The sequence below is a fragment of the Silurus meridionalis genome, chromosome 28 (assembly GCF_014805685.1).
Source record: "Silurus meridionalis isolate SWU-2019-XX chromosome 28, ASM1480568v1, whole genome shotgun sequence".
Classification (NCBI taxonomy): domain Eukaryota; kingdom Metazoa; phylum Chordata; class Actinopteri; order Siluriformes; family Siluridae; genus Silurus; species Silurus meridionalis.
In genome coordinates, this window is record NC_060911.1 from 7,555,186 (window position 1) to 7,574,862 (window position 19,677).

The window sequence follows — 19,677 nt, forward strand, 5'->3', positions numbered from 1 at the left end:
CACAGAAACCCTGAAACAACACTGACATCCCCATGACCGAGCGTTAGCTTGGTGTGTCCCGGGCTTTAAGTTCTTATCATTCGTTCTTTATCTAGCCTAATCTATTTTTCATTGCTAAAATATGTTGCATTTGGAGAGAGAGAATAAGAATAACATTTCGAAAGGAAGAATGTGAATAACATTTGGAGAGAGAGAGAGAGAGAGAGAGAGAGAGAGAGAGAGAGATGTGATAACATTTGGACAGAGAGAATGTGAATAACATTTGGAGGAAGAATGAGAATAACATTTGGAGAGCGAGAATAAGAATAACATTTGGAGAGAGAGAGAATGTGAGAATAACATTTGGAAAGAAAGAATAAGAATAACATTTGGAGAGAAAAAAAATGTGTAACATTTGGAGAGAGAGAATAGGAATAACATTTGGAAAGAGTGGATGTAAATAACATTTGGAGGGAGAGAATAAGAATAACATTTCTGAGAAAGAGAATAAGAATAACATTTGGAACTGTATTGTTAGTGATCCTTCAACCAGCTGTAGTTTATGCTTCAGTTAGGCCTCTCAGAGTCTGATGATTGGTGAGGTTTGTGTTGTTCAATAAATGCTTAAGCAAATTTCTTTATTATGTCTTATTAATTATTAGATTTTATCAAATAAAGGGGAAAAAAAAAATCGGCCAAAAAATTCGGCATTCATATGTCCTGATTTTTAATATCGGCATCAGACAGAGAAAAACCCATATCAGTCCACCTCTAATTGTAATAAGAACCGTGGACGGAGTTAAAGCAGATATTTGCAGAATAGAATTACCTCAAAGTGTAGTTTGTAATCTTTAGAATTAATTTTAAGCTTTTCCAATGATAACCAGCAGCTGTACAGAAACTCAGGATGGTCTACAGAAAACCCCGGCTGTTTTTCAGAGCTGAAAATCGAATCCGGCTCCATCTGAGTCTGTTCTAATTGCTTGTGAGGCATTTCAGAAAGACAGAATATCAATAGTGAAACTTTTGTTCTTCGGTTCCACCTATTTTCAAATTTCGTCTTGCAGTACCAAGTTTTAGAGGAAACAAGTTTGTTGCAATTCCAGTCTGAAGTATCGGCCCACTCAGCACATTCAATTAGTCTCTGTTAAGGTGAGCACTCATCTACTGCCTAGGGAACACTGGCATAAATAAGTGTAGCATTTAGGCTTGTTATGTAAATGACCCTAGAATGATGCAAACACCTACACATGCTGAGCATCACGCATTGGCTCCTTAATGAAATCTAAGTGATGTGTGGGAAACGAGGTGGGCAGAGTTGGTTTCAGAATCAACAAACAAGCATATAGTAAGAAATAAAGTTTAAGTACCCAGTAATAATTCTGCCTCTGTGGTGCATTTTTGCATTTAGTCCTTGTTTCTTTGTTTGCTTGTTTTTGTCTTTTTGTTTGTTTGTGAGTTTTTCCCCTATGCTGTTGGTTTTGTTTTAATGTTTACTGTTTGTTTTTTTTTTTGCCTATTTTTTATTTTGGCTTTTTGTTGTTTATTTGTTTGGTTTTGGTACATTTTTTGTATTATTATTATTTGTATTTTTTGTTGTTGTTTTGCTGGCAGTCTTTTGCTGTTGTTTCATCATACGCCTTTGTCTTTGATGTTCGTGTGCTTTAAACGATCCAATGTGCAGTTTTTTTTGGTTTCGCTGCATTTTGTTTATGTCGCATTTTTATTTTGCTGTTTGTTTGCTGTTGTTTTGTCTCCTTCTTTTGTTTTTTGTTTGTTGGTTGGTTAATTTTGCTGCCATGCTTTGTGCTTTTTTGTTTGTCTTTTTTTTTTTTTACCTTGATTTTGTTTTGCTATTGTGGACATTTGTTTCACCATCATGTATTTCGATATCTGTAGAAATTTGAAGAAAATAGAATTCTAGTAACATATATTGATATATTCTATCTGGTAGGAATAAAGAATGGTCTGTAGATAATAAAACATTCTGGTGATTGAGACCTCTGGTGGTGAGGTGTGGAATTGTTCTGTATGTTGGTTAGAAAAGATCAAACAGAAATAATCGTTAGTTATTACGCTTCCTGCTGTTTCAGTTCAATCAGGAAAAAAAAAATCCCTAAATAAAATAACAATGATTATAGAAGTTGTGGAACTTCTTCATTTGACACACAGTGCAGGTTAGTTTGAGTCTGTGTTTGTGTGAAGGTAAATTGTAGGTATTCAACCTCCTGCTGTTTCTTTAATTGACATCTTCCTCGCTTCGGCGGACTTCTTAAGGCGACACATGGCACTTTTGTCATGTCACCATGGCAATGCGGGAAAAGTCTTAAAAGACTTTGTAGCATGACTTTGTGTGCGCCTTTGTCAGAGGAACAGGAACCGTGTTATTCTACAATTTTATCTTCAGGTAATTGGTGAGCATCTGCACAGTCTGCACAGAGATGTTGGTGTGTCTAATTAGTTCCCTTCCCGAACTTGATTTGAAAGAGTGATAAACTAACTGCAGAAAGTAAAAAGACAAAGGCTGCACTAATGAGTATATAAGCATTTCTTTGGAACATGAGTCCCCTTTCAAATGCCCATTCCAGAAATCCTACAATCAGTTACTTTTATTAGATTTACTTTTAGATGGCATCAGATTTTATGCTTAGATTTCAACTGAAGCAAATTTCTGGTCGACTCAAACAAAATAAAACACGTGTTTATGGATTCTTAAATGGTTTTGTTTCTGTTGGTTTAAATGCTCTAGCAGATTTGTATTTTTACCAGCTTATGTGAGATTTAATTAGTTTTAGAAGACATTTTCTGTTATGCGTCATTTGCACCAGCTGCCTTGAATGTTTAGTGTCCATATTTTAGATTAACGTCTGTATAATATAATACATAAGGAATTGTATAACTGCAATCCAGGAAAAAGCTGTTTCTCGAAGAAAATGTCCTCAAACCTCCTCCCATGTATCCTTCCATTTTCCTTTCTAGCTACCATCATTTTTTTTCCCTTTATTCTTACTTACTTCAATGTTTCTTTCCAAGTTTTCTTCCTCCTTTGATTCTCTCTCTCGTCCCCTTTGTACTTCTCATTTTTGGTTTTCCTGTTCTTTAACCCTTTTTCAATTTTCTCTTTCTATTTTAAACTTCCCCTATTCTGTCATCCCACCCTCTTCCTTTTTCCTTCTGCTTTTTCATACAATTTCTCTTTCCATTTTCTTCTTTCACTGGTTCTTTGCCTTGTTGTTCCTCACTTCAATTTTTTGTATTACTCAGGTTCTTTAATTTTTAGGTTTTAGTTTTATGTTCCTCTGTTCTACTGTATTTTCCTTCCTTCCCTTCTATTTTTTCTTTTGCGTTTTCCTACATTCTTTCCTTCTCTCCCTCGTTCTAATTTTCCACTTACCGTATTTTTCGGACTATAAGCCGCTACTTTTTTCCTACGTTTTGAACCCTGCCGCGTAAACAACGAAGTGGCTTATTTATGGATTTTTCCTGGGTTTTTTCTGGTTTCACAAACTTCAAGCCAAAAAACTGAACCCCATAACATTAGACCAATGAAATTTCCGAACGGAAACGAGAACACACCTCACCTGTGTTCTGGGCTGCACGGCATCTGGAGAAAAGCTTTCACCGCTGTTGATTTTTAAACGCACGACGATGCCAAAAGATAAACTCCCAGAGAAATAGAGTAGTTGTGAAAGGAAGGAGGAAGACAGTGAACAATGACTTTCTTGGTCGGCGACTGTTTAGATACAAGCCGTTGTAGTGCGTTTAGTCTGGGTGAAGGGAGAGCTCGCTAACTCCAGTTGCAAATGAAATCATAGAAGCACAGACAGGTTTCCAAAACTCATGCTTTTTTATTTTTCTTGGCAACAGCGTTACGGGTTAGTCAAAGAAACTTAGAAATGAGCATCAGAAAATAATAAGGACATATTCCTCTGTCTCACACGCACACACATGCAGTAATACCGGCAGAATGTAGTGACGTGCTGTTCCCAAAATGCCGCTCTGCTCTTAAAGGAGCCACAACATATTTTACCCGTTACACCGTGTAACAGACACTCTCTTTCGGTAAAGCCTGTGTAAAGTTCATTAGTTTCAGTGTGTTAAAAATAAAAATATTTGTAAAATTCAGTGGGTGCGGCTTATACAAGGGTGCGTCCGGAAATTACGGTATCTTTCCTTCCTCCTACTTTTTTTTTCTTCCTCCTATTTTTAAAATTTTGGTTACCATTTCCACCAACGCCATTTCGTCATTGATTTTAACCATTCTAATTTTCCCTTTCTTCTTTTTATTTATTTTTTGCTTTCTTCCCCTCTGTTCTCACTACCCTTCAGTGTTTTCCATCCTCTGTTGCTTCCATTTTCCTTCCTTCACTATCCCACTCCATATATTTTTTTTCTATCTGCTGTTATTCCATTTGTTTTCTTTGTCTGCTTTGTCCTCTGAGAAAAAAAAACACAAGAAGAAAAGTTGATATATACAGTACAATCTCTTCCTTATTGCATCTACACTACACAAGAATCAGGTTGCTGTCCAGAATGTCAACAGGGGCTCATTTTCCAGCTGTTGATTCCTCCACGCCAGCTGCTGAATGATAAACTCTGCACACTGCCTCAACACCTTCACTGCTGTATGTAAATACACACATGAGCAGAATGAATGGGGTCACAGCTGCAGTGAAGGATGCTCTATCCTACTATACTATAAAGCATGTTCAAAAGAAGGACAGATCCTGAAGCCATCTTTCTCCCAAAGTAGGCCAGCGATTCCCTTGGGAACGTTTCGGGTCGTTGGTGAAGAGGAGAAGTGACAAAGATGGATCAAAGTGTCGTAGCTGGTCAGGAAGTTAACGAGTGGCTTTTGCTTCACGCTCAGCTTCAGTCTTGCGTTCACAATAAAAAAGTGAAGAGAAAAAAAAAGGGCAGTGAAGTGTGTCTGTTCAGCAAGCTTCCTGTCTGAGAGTTTGATTTGTCTTTCAACCTATGCCTTTTCCCCCAATGCTTCTACACTCAGGCTATAAGAGGGTCTTAAAGAACATTTCCTTTTGTTGCTTTTTCACAGGTAACTCCATGTTGATGGACATGATGTTTTTTGTAAACACGAGCCAAATCAGTGCCTGTGCTTATGACTAGTTCTACTTTTCTATTCAAATAAAAAATTACTTGCATATTGTTTACTTTTTGGCATTAAAAGAAAAGGTCCCAACATTGCACTCTTTCAATAACCTTTCACACTCTTCCCGTAATGAAACCGGTCGACTTGTGTGCGTTTTTTTTTTTTTTTTTTTACGGAGAAGCTTTTCAACACATCATTCATTCCACCCATAAAGGCTCGCTAGCCATTTGTAGGATGTAATTTCTTTTAAAGTGACCTATAGCTCTGGCTTTACTTCAGGAAAAAAAAAAAAAACGAAATTACTGCCAGGCATCCCGCCAACGAGCCAGACTACTCAATAACATTTGACGCAAGTATAGATTTATTCCTGCCACTCGCACATTAACCCCGGTTCACATCTTTTACTTCAGACGTCCACCACAGTGGCAGTAAAATTGCTGTGTTAGCCCATGGCTGCTTTACAAGCTGTCTAACCTCTAAAGTTCTGTTTCTAGTACTAGTTAATGCAATGAGAAAAGCTTGGTTTTGCATCAATTTTGTATTTTTTTTCCAACTAAATAGAAGTTTGTGTTTTGTTTCGAAGTTTTGATTTTAATATTAATACTAAAAAAATTTACCTAGTTAGTTTTAATGAATTGGACTTTATTAAGCTACTTTACAACATTAGCTAACATTAGCTTTGCTACACTGTAAAATCAGCATGGTTGCAGTTGAGAGACAACTAAAGTATGTTGCTACAGTATGCTTTAATCACCATTAACCGTTAACTGTCGATAATTACAAGCAACATAATAATTGCTTAGTTTTAGTAGCATAGAAGCTACTTAGCTTAATGCTGCTGATTTTCTGCATTTTTGTTTGTTTTGCCCTTTGTTTCTATTTTTTATATATAAAAGTTGTATATATAAAAGTTTTCTTATATAGTAGAAAAATTCTCCTTTGATATTTTCAAATCTAATCTGCTTTGAATATTTATTTATATTTTTAATCATAGGTACACAAATTATAGGAGTGATGTTGCACTTCATTTAATTTATTACTTGCTCCAGGATTTGATTCAATTTAGAATATTCTGAGCAAAATAGAGAGCAATAATCAAAATCAGAATCTATTACCAAGTATCTCACCGCTACGGCCCGGGTTCGATCCGCGGTCAGGGAACCAACCCCAGCCACACTCAGTGCCGGTCCAAAGCCCGGATAAATGAGGAGGGTTATGTTAGGAGGGGCATCCAGCGTAAAAACGTGCCAAATCAAACATGTGGATGATCCGCTGTGGCGACCCCTAATGGCAGAAGCCGAAAGAAAGTTTCATGCTTACACACACAAGGAATTTGACTTGGCGTCAGGAGATTCCAGTGCAGGAGAAGTTCAGACATAGTGTTACAGAATAGTAAACCAGACAGTTAATGATGCAATATATACAAAGTAAAAAAGTTGTTATAGAAATGTTATTTACAAGTGTACTGTTTACAAATGGACCATTTGGATTGTATGTATGAATGTGACAGTTAGACAATGTGTAGTTATGAATATTTTAATTGTTCATGCTGAGTAGAGCCTGCAGGAAAAAAACTGTTTTTCAAACATGTCTGTTTTGTTCATGTAAATCGATAAATCTGCTGCCAACTGAGATTTAATATTATAGGCAAAATTTAGTACAGTGTCTCTTTATTGTAAAAGGGATAAACACTACTGTATATGGGCGAAAGTTTTGGGACAACTGACTTCCATACAGTATGTGATTCTTTCCCAAACTCTTACCACAAAGTTGGATGTACCCCAAAGTATAGGATGTCTACCATAAAATGTTTTCTTCACTTTAACTAGAAGACCCAAACCTGTTTCAACATGGCAATGAACTTGTGCACAAAGCCAGCTCTCTAATGATATGGTTTACATGAGTTTGGATGGAAATGTTGAGTTGCCTCCTATAGAACTCTGACCCCCACCTCACCTTGTGTTCCTTAATTCTAGCATTTGTAGATGTGTTTTGTTGAAGGTTGGTATCAAAACAATATTGTCAAAAATATTGCAGAAAGATGTATCTCCTTTTCATAGTTTCGGTAATTACACTTTGCATTTTCCATTTTGTCATCGTGTGTGGAATATATTCAATATGTCGGCATTATGTCATGTTTTTTTATTTCACCTAACAAAGGACTTGATCTCTTGCTTGCTATATTTAAGATTTATTGGTATTTGTATATGGACATTGATCTCGCTCTGTATGGTCTTGTTTTCATTAGGATGCTTTGTAAAAAGAATATGCACGTTTTCGGTGTACCAGCTACCTTTTTTTTTCTTTTTGGAAAAAATAAGCTGGAGCAATAAGCAAATTAAACCACATATTTGAAATGAACGCTTGGCCTTGAAAATGATTTCATTTTGAGTTTTAAGGGTTTTTTTACTCAACCTGACCTTTATAGCTGTTTTATTTTAGATTATTACAGTGGAAATTTATGAGAAAAGATCATAAAGAAAATGTTATGTTCCAAACCAATATATTCATTCATTCATTCATTCATTCATTCATTCAATTATTCCTATTTTTGGCAACATGTTCTGTGACTCTGCAACAACAATATGTAGATGAATTTTACTAAATGAATGAATTAGCAGAAGTTAATTTTGGGTGACACACACACTGGAGAAAGGGTTAAATCATTGTTAATTCAAACCCAACAAATTGCAGGATTGTACCCGTTCTCCATTACCAATCCTATCTGCTCTTTCATCTCCAACACCTCTCATTAGCATCCAGCACTTGTTTCGCTCAGCATGAAACGCTTATGGCTTCGTATCAGCTTTGTTAAATGCAGAGAAAGACGAACGTTAGAGTAGTTATCTCCAGTCTGATATCTATCAGGAGGGGTGAAACTAAAGAGGAACGTTCTAAGCTCATCAGCAATCAGCATTAATTTTGATGTAGCGGTGTTTGTGCACATTAATCATTTGGGACAGGCCCCCATGCTAGCAGCACAGCATTAATCTGTGTAGCGCTAGCGCCTAAATTGATGATGATGAATCGCTGTGTTTATCAAGTCAGTCCCTATTAGCATGAGCATTGATGAGTGATCAGCATGCACGCAAGCTCTTTTTTTTTTTTGCCCAGTGTCCCCCTGCTTTCCCACAGGAATTCGAGAGCATTGCTAATAAAACTGAAGTTGGCATACTTGACATGCTAATTATCATGTTTAACGGAAGAATGGGCGCAAATCTACGCCTAAATCAATTTCTTCTAATAAGCTGCTGTGCAAATGACTAGATTATTTCTTAAGAAAAGATACGAGATGTAGGTAACAACACATTAACCCGTAAACAAACAAACAATGAAGAAAAGTAGTCTGGGATGCTTGTTTACATAGCTTTATATACATAGCATAGTACTGTAAAATTCTTGAATCTGATTAGTCAGTAGCTAGTGATTTATTTGTTTGTAGCTCTGACAGTATGCTCTTCCAGCTGAAAGGCAAATCTCATTCTAATAGTGTGTTTTATATGATAATACTTTATTGCATGTTGTATAATGTACAACAGTGTTGAAACAGTGATGGATTTTCGTGTGGAGATGTTTAGCATCTGTTTTTTGTTTTTATGTAATAGTTAAGGGTAAAGATGTAACTTTACCTCAGGACAGAAGTCTTTGCAGATTTTTAGTAATCTGATATATTATTATCAAGAGAGTTTGGTGAGGAAAGTGCTAACAGGAACCATACTTGTTTCACAACACTAAAAAAACCTTTCTTTCGGCTTCTACCATTAGGGGTCGCCACAGCATACCATCCCCATGTTTGATTTGGCACATGTTTTTACGCTGGATGCCCTTCCTAACGCAACCCTCCCCATTTATCCGGGCTTGGGACCAGCACTAAGGCTTGTGCAACCCTAATGGCTGGGGTTGGTTCCATGACCGGGGATCGAACCCGGGCCGCAGCGGTGAGAGCGCCGCATCCGAACCACTAGACCACCAGGGAACCTGCTGTTGCGCAACACTATAAACAGATAAAAAACTTCAGTGTATTCCTGTAGTATAAGAGGAATAAACATGACATAGAAGAAAGATCAACTTATTAACTTTTCCAGGTTAAATTGGCTGATTCTTGTCAATTTACACCATTCATACTGTGCTGAGTGACTATCAACAGTATTTCAGAAATCTGCCCCACTATTAACTATTAACTTCCTTCAAAAAAACTAAGCAAAATAAATAAACTGTATGTCTGCATTCTCCAGAGCCTGACATTTTGGGGAAGTTTTAGATTCTTTTGCAAGTGCTGTATTTGAGTCAGGCTGAGACTATTTATTTACAGAAATGCATAAATACTGGATTAATCTAAAATAATGAATTGGATCATCCTGTGTTAACTGTATATAAACATCAGCGCACAAATGAATACATTTTCAGGATTGAATATACAGTGTGTATGGAAATTCCAGGATATCCCTATACTTGGCTGCATTCATCTTTCCCTCGATTGCAACTAGTCGTCCTGTCCCTGCAGCTGAAAAACACCCTCACAGCATGATGCTGCCACCACCATGCTTCACTGTTGGGACTGTATTGGACAGGGGATGAGCAGTGCCTGGTTTTCTCTACACATACCGCTTAGAATTAAGGCCAAAAAGTTCTATCTTTGTCTCATCAGACCAGAGAATCTTATTAATCACCATCTTGGAGTCCTTCAGGTGTATTTTAGCAAACTTCATGCAGGCTTTCATGTGTCTTGCACTGAGGAGAGGCTTCCGTCGGGCCACTCTGCCGTAAAGCCCCGGCTGGTGGAGGGCTGCAGTGATGGTTGACTTTCTACAACTTTCTCCCATCTCCCGACTGCATCTCTGGAGCTCAGCCACAGTAATCTTTGGGTTCTTCTTTACTTCTATCACTAAGGCTTTTCTCCCCGATAGCTCAGATTGGCTGGACGGCCAGCTCTAGGAAGGATTCTGGTCATCCCAAACGTCTTCCATTTAAGGATTATGGAGGCCACTGTGCTCTTAGGAACCTTAAGTGCAGCAGAAATGTTTTTGTAACCTTGGCCAGATCTGTGCCTTGCCACAATTCTGTCTCTGAGCTCTTCAGGCAGTCCTCATGATTCTCATTTGCTCTGACATGCATTGTGATCTGTAAGGTCTTATATAGACAGGTGTGTGGCTTTCCTAATCAAGTCCAATCAGTATATTCAAACACAGCTGGACTCAAATGAAGGTGTAGAACCATCTTAATTAAGGATGATCAGAAGAAATGGATAGCACCTGAGTTAAATATATGAGTGTCACAGCAAAGGGTCTGAATACTTAGAACCATGTGATATTTAAATTAAAAAATTTTAATAAATCAGCAAAAATGTCAACAATTCTGTGTTTTTCTGACAGTATGGGGTGCTATGTGTACATTAATGAGGAAAAGAAATGAACTTAAATTATTTAAGCAAATGGCTGCAAGATAACAAAGTGTGAAAAGTGAAGGGGGTCTGAATACTTTCCGTACCAACTGTATATGGATTAAAAAAAATTAAGATGGACAACCAGTTTCAGAGGAAGCACCTTTAAAGGGAATGTCCAAATCATCAATCAGATACTTGATAGTAATTTTTGGTTGATACTGTTTAAAATAACTGGTTTGTATTTATATATATATATATATATATATATATATATATATATATATATATATATATATATATATATTAAAACCATGTCAGCTGCAACTATGTGGCGTATTTTTTCCAACTCATGTTTGTGCAAAACCCAAGCTGGTGTATAGGGAAGGCGTTTTTTTACTGGTTACACCCAGCTGTGCCAAATATGGTCTGTGTGAAACCCGAATGAACGCAGCACATCAGACATTTGGCTGAAGTTGTGCATGATATTGCCTTATTTACTGAGCGTCAGGCTGAGCAGTATCGACAGATTGAAGCAATACGTTCAAACCGTCAGTGATCTGTGTGCATATACACACACACACACACACACACACACACACACACACAAAATCTGGTCTTCAGCTTGGTCTGAATTAATATAAATATAGCATAATTTATGGCTATGCATTAAAAATATTTCTAACAATGTGTATGACATTTTATAAATGCTCATTATAACTAAGTTCATTAGAACTATGGCTTTTGTAAAAATAATTTTTTACTCTTTGTTTTAATAATTATTTTGTATTAGTCTTTTTCACTAAGCTAATTAATTTTTGACTGAGTTGGCAGACAGATCCAACACGACAACCCGAATGTAGTCATATTAGAGACTAAAGTCTGTTTTTTTAAACGATTTATTGTGATAACTAACGGAGTGGTTTAGTCGGATAATTCATGCTGAGGGCTCATAATGTTTTGACTTAATTGCTCTGGGAATGTGACATGATAATTCACTGAATTAGACTCATAAATCTCATAAATAAATGTATTTGTATTTTTTTGCAGAGGTAATGGTCTTACCAACGTTTTTTTTATTTTTTATTATTATAACATTAGCCTCCATCATCAGTAATGTTTAGGTTAACTTTATACAGTTACTTTTCTCTCTTAAATATATACAGAATTCTTACGTATGGAAACTCTCTTTTCCTTTCCATGTCTACTGTTTAATTCCCTTGATTCAAACACGAGTATAATCGATAAACATGTAGTTGATGCTGCACATAAACTGATTTTTCTTACATAAAATGTCTACATAATACATACAATATTACACTGTATGTATTATGTGTAAAAAATATTTTTTTGGCACCATGATGTTCTTATTTTCACCATAGAGCTTGTTAAATAAAATTCAAATATAGCTAGCACTATCTTCTAATTAGCATGGCTGCATTTTATAATTGCCATGAACATAGGCCAAAAAATTTCCTTTTTGTTTACAGTTTTACAGAGCTTTTTTACAAACATTTTATATTCAGAATTGGCTTAATTATATTTTCCTTGCATTTTCTTTCAGGTTTTGCTTAACCCTTGTGTGTAGTGCATGCTTCTGCGGGTTGCCAGGTAGTGCATTTTAAACACAGACAGATAGACATGCATGTCGGTCGGTCGGTAGGTAGGTAGTAAAAGACATGTACATTGTCCCGATTGTCATGACGATTGTCATGAGTTAACTCGTGATTAATCACAACTTAACACTTTTCAAGTTTTTAATACTCTAATCAACATGTACAAATATGGTTGCTTTATGCAAATGTATGTTTATTATTAGTGAAACCAGACACAACATAGAGCATAAGGACAAAATACTCTTCTAAATGTTTTAAAGTAATTATAGTGTTTTAAATTAACTAAATCATCAGGACACCAAACCTGAACTACACTTTTGCAAAACTTTTGCTATGTTTCCACACGGACAGTTTTACGTACGTGTGAATCCTGGTGAATTTTGGAGCTTGATGTGAGTTTTTTTAATTATTATTATATTTTATAATATTATATAATATATTATTAATATATAGTAAAGTAAGGACGTTGTGAATAAACGTGTGTTGCATTGAAGGTTTTTCTTTAGCCTTCTTTATATTTTTTATTATATTTGTAATAAAAATGCTCAAACAGAAATGCGCACTGCATTAATTGTGCGTTAATAAAACTAGTGCCGTTAAAATTAATTTGTGCTAATTTGTGCTTTTAATTTTAAAAGCCCTAATATATATATATATATATATATATATATATATATATATATATATATATATCCATCTGAAAAGTAAAAAAAAAAAAGCATATACATGCCTTTTGCAGCATGTATATATTTGTGCTGTGTGTGTGTGTGTGTGTGAGAGAGAGAGAGAGAGAGAGAGAGAGAGAGACTGTGTGTAGATCCACTGGGAAGTGATTTTGACAGTGGGCTTGCTGGTAGTCGAGATACACTCCCAGCAGACTAGCAGTCCTAAAAAACTAGTCTGCTGCCTTACTGTCATTGTGTTATTGGCACATGTATACACACACACACAGACACACACACACACACACACACACACACACCAGAGCTGTAGACATTCCCTCTGTACAGGAAAACATCAACTTAAAAAGTTTTATTGGCTAACATCTTTGAGTGACACTTTTTTGATGGCACATATTAACAAGCAGGCAACAGTGCTAATGAGGAAAAATATGCCGGAGTTTTTTTTTTTTCCTTTTTTTTTTTTTAACCAAACACGTTAAAATCACTTTGCATCTACGTTACACCTGACACTTGTCAGCATCCATTATCACCTCCTTCCAGCAGGCAGCTCTCATACAGTGAAGTGGGAGGAAAGCGTAGGAGCTCTTTCAGCATTCTTTAACTTTGGAGTGTACCCTACGTGGGCAGTTCAAAATGAACGACTACTTTGTTGACAACATAATTGCTTTACGGGCTGCAGGAAATCAGCGGCTATTTAGCTAGCCATCTTCCTAAAGAAGGAATATGAATGATATTGTCTCGTAAGCAGTCTCAGGCGGATGCGAGTGCAAGTTAAAAGCTTTATTTAAAGCGCATGCAAACGTTTTCCGGAAATGAAATCTGAAGTCGTAAAACGTAAAACGGGCGAAGAACAGGCAATCAAAAGACGTGAGCTAAGCAATACAAAGGCATGAGCGGTAAAATCTCAATACAAACAATAAATAAGCAGTTTGGTAAGAACAGGCAACGTAGCACTGAATATTTGTGGGGAAAAAATGAAACACAGATATATTAATTTACAGAATAATCAAAGGTGGTAGATTCAAAACAAGCAGGAGCACTAAGGGCGCATAAAAAAGCGATGGCAAGCACATGGGTGAAGACCTGACACGAAACCAAAACTAATCATACGCAAAGATTTTCCTGACAGATATAAAGTATAAGACAACATCACTGGATATTGATCCTTATTTATCCACCATTTAGTGAAGGTGTGAGTAAATGTGTATGTGATTTCTGCATAATCAGCAAATCAGCAGGGAGTACTTTATGCTTTACTCTTCAAGGGTGAAATTTCACCCCTATTTGCCTTGTTGGTGGATGCAAAGATCTACACTCAGTCATCCAGTGTTCACTCCCAACTTCCTTTTTTTTGCGACCCCTTTTTTTTCCGTCCCTCTGTCACTTTTCTGTCAGACGTTATTTAATTTATAATTTTTTTTGCTTTCCCTTGCTGCCATAAGGTCCATTTCAAGACACGTCTGATGTACCTGTCCACATGCCAAGTGTCTTTTAATTCTTTGGAAACTGTCAAAGTCATATTTGAATATGCACTCACTCTGAAGTGTCCTTTTGTACAGTGCACACCACGATCCTCTTTTTCGTGGTTCCTGGAGGAAGGTGAAATTTTTTAACGCTGAGTGAGTTCCATCGTCAGGGATTTCTATGCCAGTACTTTCCACCTGACCCAATCGGAGACCGAGACAAGTGGCTCCGGTATTGCACAGTCACCTCGGCAGTGTCTTTGGCTCGTATTCCTATTTACCTATGGTGCACGTGGGTACAGAGGGCTGGCATGATGAGCATCAGTGTAACTCTCAAACATTTCACCATCTGTTCTTGTTTTCTTTTAATTCATTTAGGGCTTTTTGCATGGATTTGGAACTAATAGTTGCAACTTTTTTGGTAGTTATTCACATCATAGGACTGCCAAGGAACTCACACCAATGAACCTATCCTACAGTAATATTCGCATGTTTTCCTTTTTTTGGCATGCACATTCACAAATGCACACACCCAAACACACACACACTCAACGAAGTGTGAGAGGTTTGCTCAGCATGCAGCATCATTGAATTAAATTAACCTATGCACGTTTGTGTGCATTTACACACTTCATTTTTAATTAGATGTAATTCTAAGTAAACTAGTTTTCCAATTAGCAAGAGATTATAGCAAAAATGTGTAGGACTTCTGATCGGAAGCTCGTGTGTTTAAATCCCAGCAACCTTAAGCTATCACTGCTGGGCCTTTGAGCAAGGCCCTTAACCCTCAATTGCTCATCTGTATAAATGGGATAATTGTAAGTTACTTTGAAAAGGGCATCTGCCAAATGGAATGGATGTAAATGTAATGTGAAGTACAACTTTGAAAGCGGCGGAATAATCTGATAGACATAAATTCGAATGCATAAAAAAAAAAAAACACTTTGATATATGAAAAAAATATATATGTTACTACTATAAAGAAATACAGGTTTCCAATAACAAAAATGTCCATGTACAACTTAAAAATAAACAAATATGAAGCATCACATGTTGAGCAAGTGCATGAATGAAGAACAAAGCACATTTAAAAAATTCTGGTTAACACATTCTTTTTTTTTCTCTCAATAAAGATATTTAAAATAAACAAATATTTTACTATTATAAAAAATGACATTTAGATAATAATTTATTAAGGCAAAAAAAACAACTCAAAATAAGTAAAATATGCATAAATTAAGTGCGTGTAAGACCAAAGAACAGCGCTTAAACTGGAGCCTCCAAAAAATTTCCATTACTTTTAAACTGCTGACAGGTTTTCACCAAACCTCCATCAAAAAAAACTACATCCTACAACTACAATTAGTGCTACTTCTGGCTTTGTATTGTCTTGCTAATAGCTTTGTAGTCTGGTTCATAAGTGGTCAGGTTCAATTTCATTCAAGCGATAAAACTCTCATCTGTCGGATTTCAAAATGTCTCTTAACGTTTGATTTTTCGAACGTTTGAAGCATATGTTTCTGTTCACTCATTTTGAAACTTTCTATTGTTTCTCTGAATTTTTTTTTTTTCGCCATCACCACTCATGGATGTTGTTGATTGATTCTTCAATTGCATGGTTACCATAGAAACGTAAGTGGTTTGCCATCTATTGGTGTCGTGTAGCTTTAATACAGTCATTTTATTGTAAACTGACTTTTCATTCATTTTGATTCGCTGTAAAACCAAGGAATTGAAATTGTATTTTCTGTAGGAAAATGATTTCTAGTAACGGTTATATATATTTTTTATAACTACAAAATGTTAGTGAAGGGAGACAGCTGGAGAGCCACGCCATGTGTGTCTCGTGAGACACAAGTTTGTGGGCACCTGACCATATGATTTACCAGATTTAGACTCCATTTACTGCTATAATGACCTCCACTGTTCTGGGTAGATGTTCCACTTTGTTTTCTGGAATTTGTACTAATTCAGCCACCAGGGCAGTTACAAAGTACTGATGAAGGATGAGGAGGCCTGGATTGCAGTCAGCATTCCTATTTAACTCAAAGATTTTCAAATAGGTTGAAGCTCTATAGCAGATCTTAAACAGATTTCAAGAGTTTCAGAACCCAAGATCTTCCACTCTAATCCATGTAGATTAAATGTTCATGGAGCTCACTTGGTGCACAGGGTCATTATCATAGTGGAACAGGTTTGAAAATAAAACACTTCCGCATCCAAAAAACATTCCATAAAATTGTATGCCTCCAACAGCTTAGCTAGAAAAGTCACCTGTATTTGGTGTATTTGGTGCTGGAAATTAGAGTGTGCATAATGATCAACAGAGCTATTGTTATTCCTCAATGACCAGCCTAGCTTGCATAGAAGATGCTTCATCAACTATACAGGTTTTTTTAAAAGTTTAATGTTTCCGTGTTTTGGTTTCTTGGACACACTGTATTGAGATAAGATAAGATAAACCTTTATTCGTCCCACATTGGAGAAATTTCTCTGTTACAACAGCAAAGAAAAAATAAATGCAAATATATAAAAGAATAAAGACATACTATAGTATACAATATATTAGCAGTGTGTATAATGGTGACTGGTTCACTGGGAGCAGCTATTATTGTAAAGTATAATAGCAGCAGGGAGAAAAGACCTTATAAGGTAGTCAAAATAGAAAGCTACACTCTAGCTACAGCACTGTTGGCAATTAAATAGATTTTCCTGATTAATTATATTTCCATTTTCCCTGTTAGCTAGGCATTAATATTAACAAAATTTTAGAGCTATTATATATTTTTTTATTATTATTTATTTATTTAAAATGTATGTATTTATTTATTTATTTTTTGAAATTTATTTTTGTATTTATGTATTTAATTTTTATTTAAATCTTTTTTTTTTGGGGGGGAGGTTATGCAATAATACAAGACCATTCTAGAACCTATTCTGAGCATTTTTAATAGTGCCTCATTAATAAGCATTGCACAGTATAATAATGGTTATCATATTACAATATTGCATTAATACTAGTGTATACGTTTTAAAAGAGAGGCATTTAAAATGTAGACACGGAAGAAGAAATAAACCAATGACGTGCTGTGGATGCCAGGAAAGAAGCAAAAAGGCGGAGGAGTTGGCAGCAGTGTTAAAAGACTTCCTTGAAAGCTCTTCGCCAACCACAAACACATAAACATAGTGGACTGAAAATTTTACCGGCGCTTTGTGTATTGCACAAAGCAACCACAATATCTGGACCATTCGCAGAGAGCAGGTGGCCTCACCCCACATGATGGGGTGCAAGATTGCACACTGCAAAATTTGAAAGTACCATTCCTTCCTTGTCAAAGAGACATCCCACTTTCCACTTTTAAATGTTTTTATTCTTTGAAAAATACTGCCAACTTAAACCTTCTGGGATACATTGCAGAGTTAAAAGATAAGCACAGTTGTCTGTTATACAGTTTGTTCTATTATGGTGCTACCAATACAAGCCTTCAAAAATAGGAAGCTTTGCTAGTATAGGTAGACTAGACACCTGACAGTATTCACACCTCATAAAAAAAGCATTGAATTAATTGCAACAGAGCTCCAAAGTCGGCTAAAATGCCGATTTTTACAGTCTAAGGCGATCTCAGGCGCAATAGATTACAGAAGTACAGATTGTTGATGCATATTAATGTGACATTTGGGAAGCATGACATTTTACCTGAATGTATAGAATTAAAATGAAAAGGAATATAAGTTAACCTGTGGCAACCTGTGGTGCTACTGGTTTAAATCACTGGCAGGTCTCAGGATAGCACAGTTTGTTTTCTTTAGACAACGAATTTGTAAATTGTCTCAACAAAAATAAATAAATACAATCAATAATCAATAATCAATATCTAACAGAGAATGTTAGAGAGGGAAAGATCAATGTATAGATTATTATACTATACTATACTATACTATACTATACTATACTATACTTTCCTATACTATCTATAGATTATTCTTATTCAATACAATAAAAAAATGAATGAGATTTTAGTGTACGATAGTTATCTGTTTGTTTAAAATAGATCATTTATGCCTACTACCACACGCTAGTAAGGTGTAGAAGGTGCTGTGATGCTGCTGCTTATTAAATCTGCTCCTTGACTTTCAGCATTGTGAGAAAAGCCATAATGAAGCGTATTCTTCAGCCATAGACGTTCATAACTGACAGAGAACGAGAGGCAAGAGTCAAAATGATAGAGCGAACAGAGAGAATTGGCAAGAAGAAGATGTTTACAAAGTGGGTTATTGGAAAGAACAGAGGATTGGCGGGGAATGGCGATGGAGGAAGAAAGCGTAAGATTGACAGGTAGAGAGAAGGGGAAAAAAGAAAAAAGCCTCTCGCAGCACTTTGCTCTCTTACAGCAGCTGCACCTGCTTCTATCATGCTGTCTGTCAACAACGCAAGAGCACAGAGCAGCAATCTACCGACAGGGTGTGTGTGTGTGTGTGTGTGTGTGTGTCTAGCCATGTGTGCAGATTGCTGATCTGAGGCAGTAAAAAGCCAGGTGTTGACTTGCCTCTCCCATTTTTCTCACTGCTGTCATTCCATTCTTATTGAAGGATGGAGAGAACAGAGCATGGAGAGAAAAAAATAAATAACACAAACACAAGCTTTGCTTTCTGTCTTCCTGTCGATTTCACACAAAGTCATGGTTTTCCTGGAGAGGGCTTCTGTTTGTCTGAATAGCTTTGTGATTAGAGAAGACTTGAACATTTTATGTTACAGCTGATCACCTGTTTTCCTTTTATTCAAGTCTTACTAGATTAACTTCAACATCCAGTATGGCTGCTAACCGATTTAAAACCGGGGCGCTCTTGAATTCTTGGCTCTGATTGGCTGCAACTCGTCAGTACATCTTTGAATAAAGTCTCTACCTTTTAATATGTTACAGTGTCCATAGTAGCAATCTTGACATGCACTTGATGGACTTTTATTAGCAGTGAAAGACTGGAAGTGATCAGATGTGGTGTTTACGATGTTGGACTTCTGTTGAACAGAAGTTCATGTGTTTAAATTCCAGCACCACCAAACCACTACTTTTGGGGCTCTTGAGCGAGGCACTTAATCATCAACTGCTCAGGTGTATAACTGAAATAAATAAAAGTCACTCTGTATAAAGGCATCTGCAAAATACTGGATAAATGTGTACAATTATGTATATGATTTTCTGTAAGGATGCCAGACTATTCAATAAATCTAACTACAATATAGATTGTTAATGTTGTCAAAAAAAAAGAAGAAGAAATTAAATGTGGGTTTTGAGGAACACGATGCCATCCTGCCATTGATTTTTTCCCCAATAACTGCACACAGGTTATGTCAGGTTTTATTGCCTATTCCATGGCCACAGGAAAACACGCTGGCTGTCTTTGCAGCTTATTATTTCTTATGAATAATGCCTGCTTGATGTTAGTG

The 19,677-nt window shown here is 36.3% G+C and overlaps 1 protein-coding gene across 13 annotated transcripts in view; it reads left to right on the forward strand.

Moving 5' to 3' along the window:
• Positions 1-19,677, forward strand: part of nrxn2b (neurexin 2b) — a 634,852-nt gene that overhangs the window by 254,319 nt on the left and 360,856 nt on the right. The window lies entirely within an intron of this gene.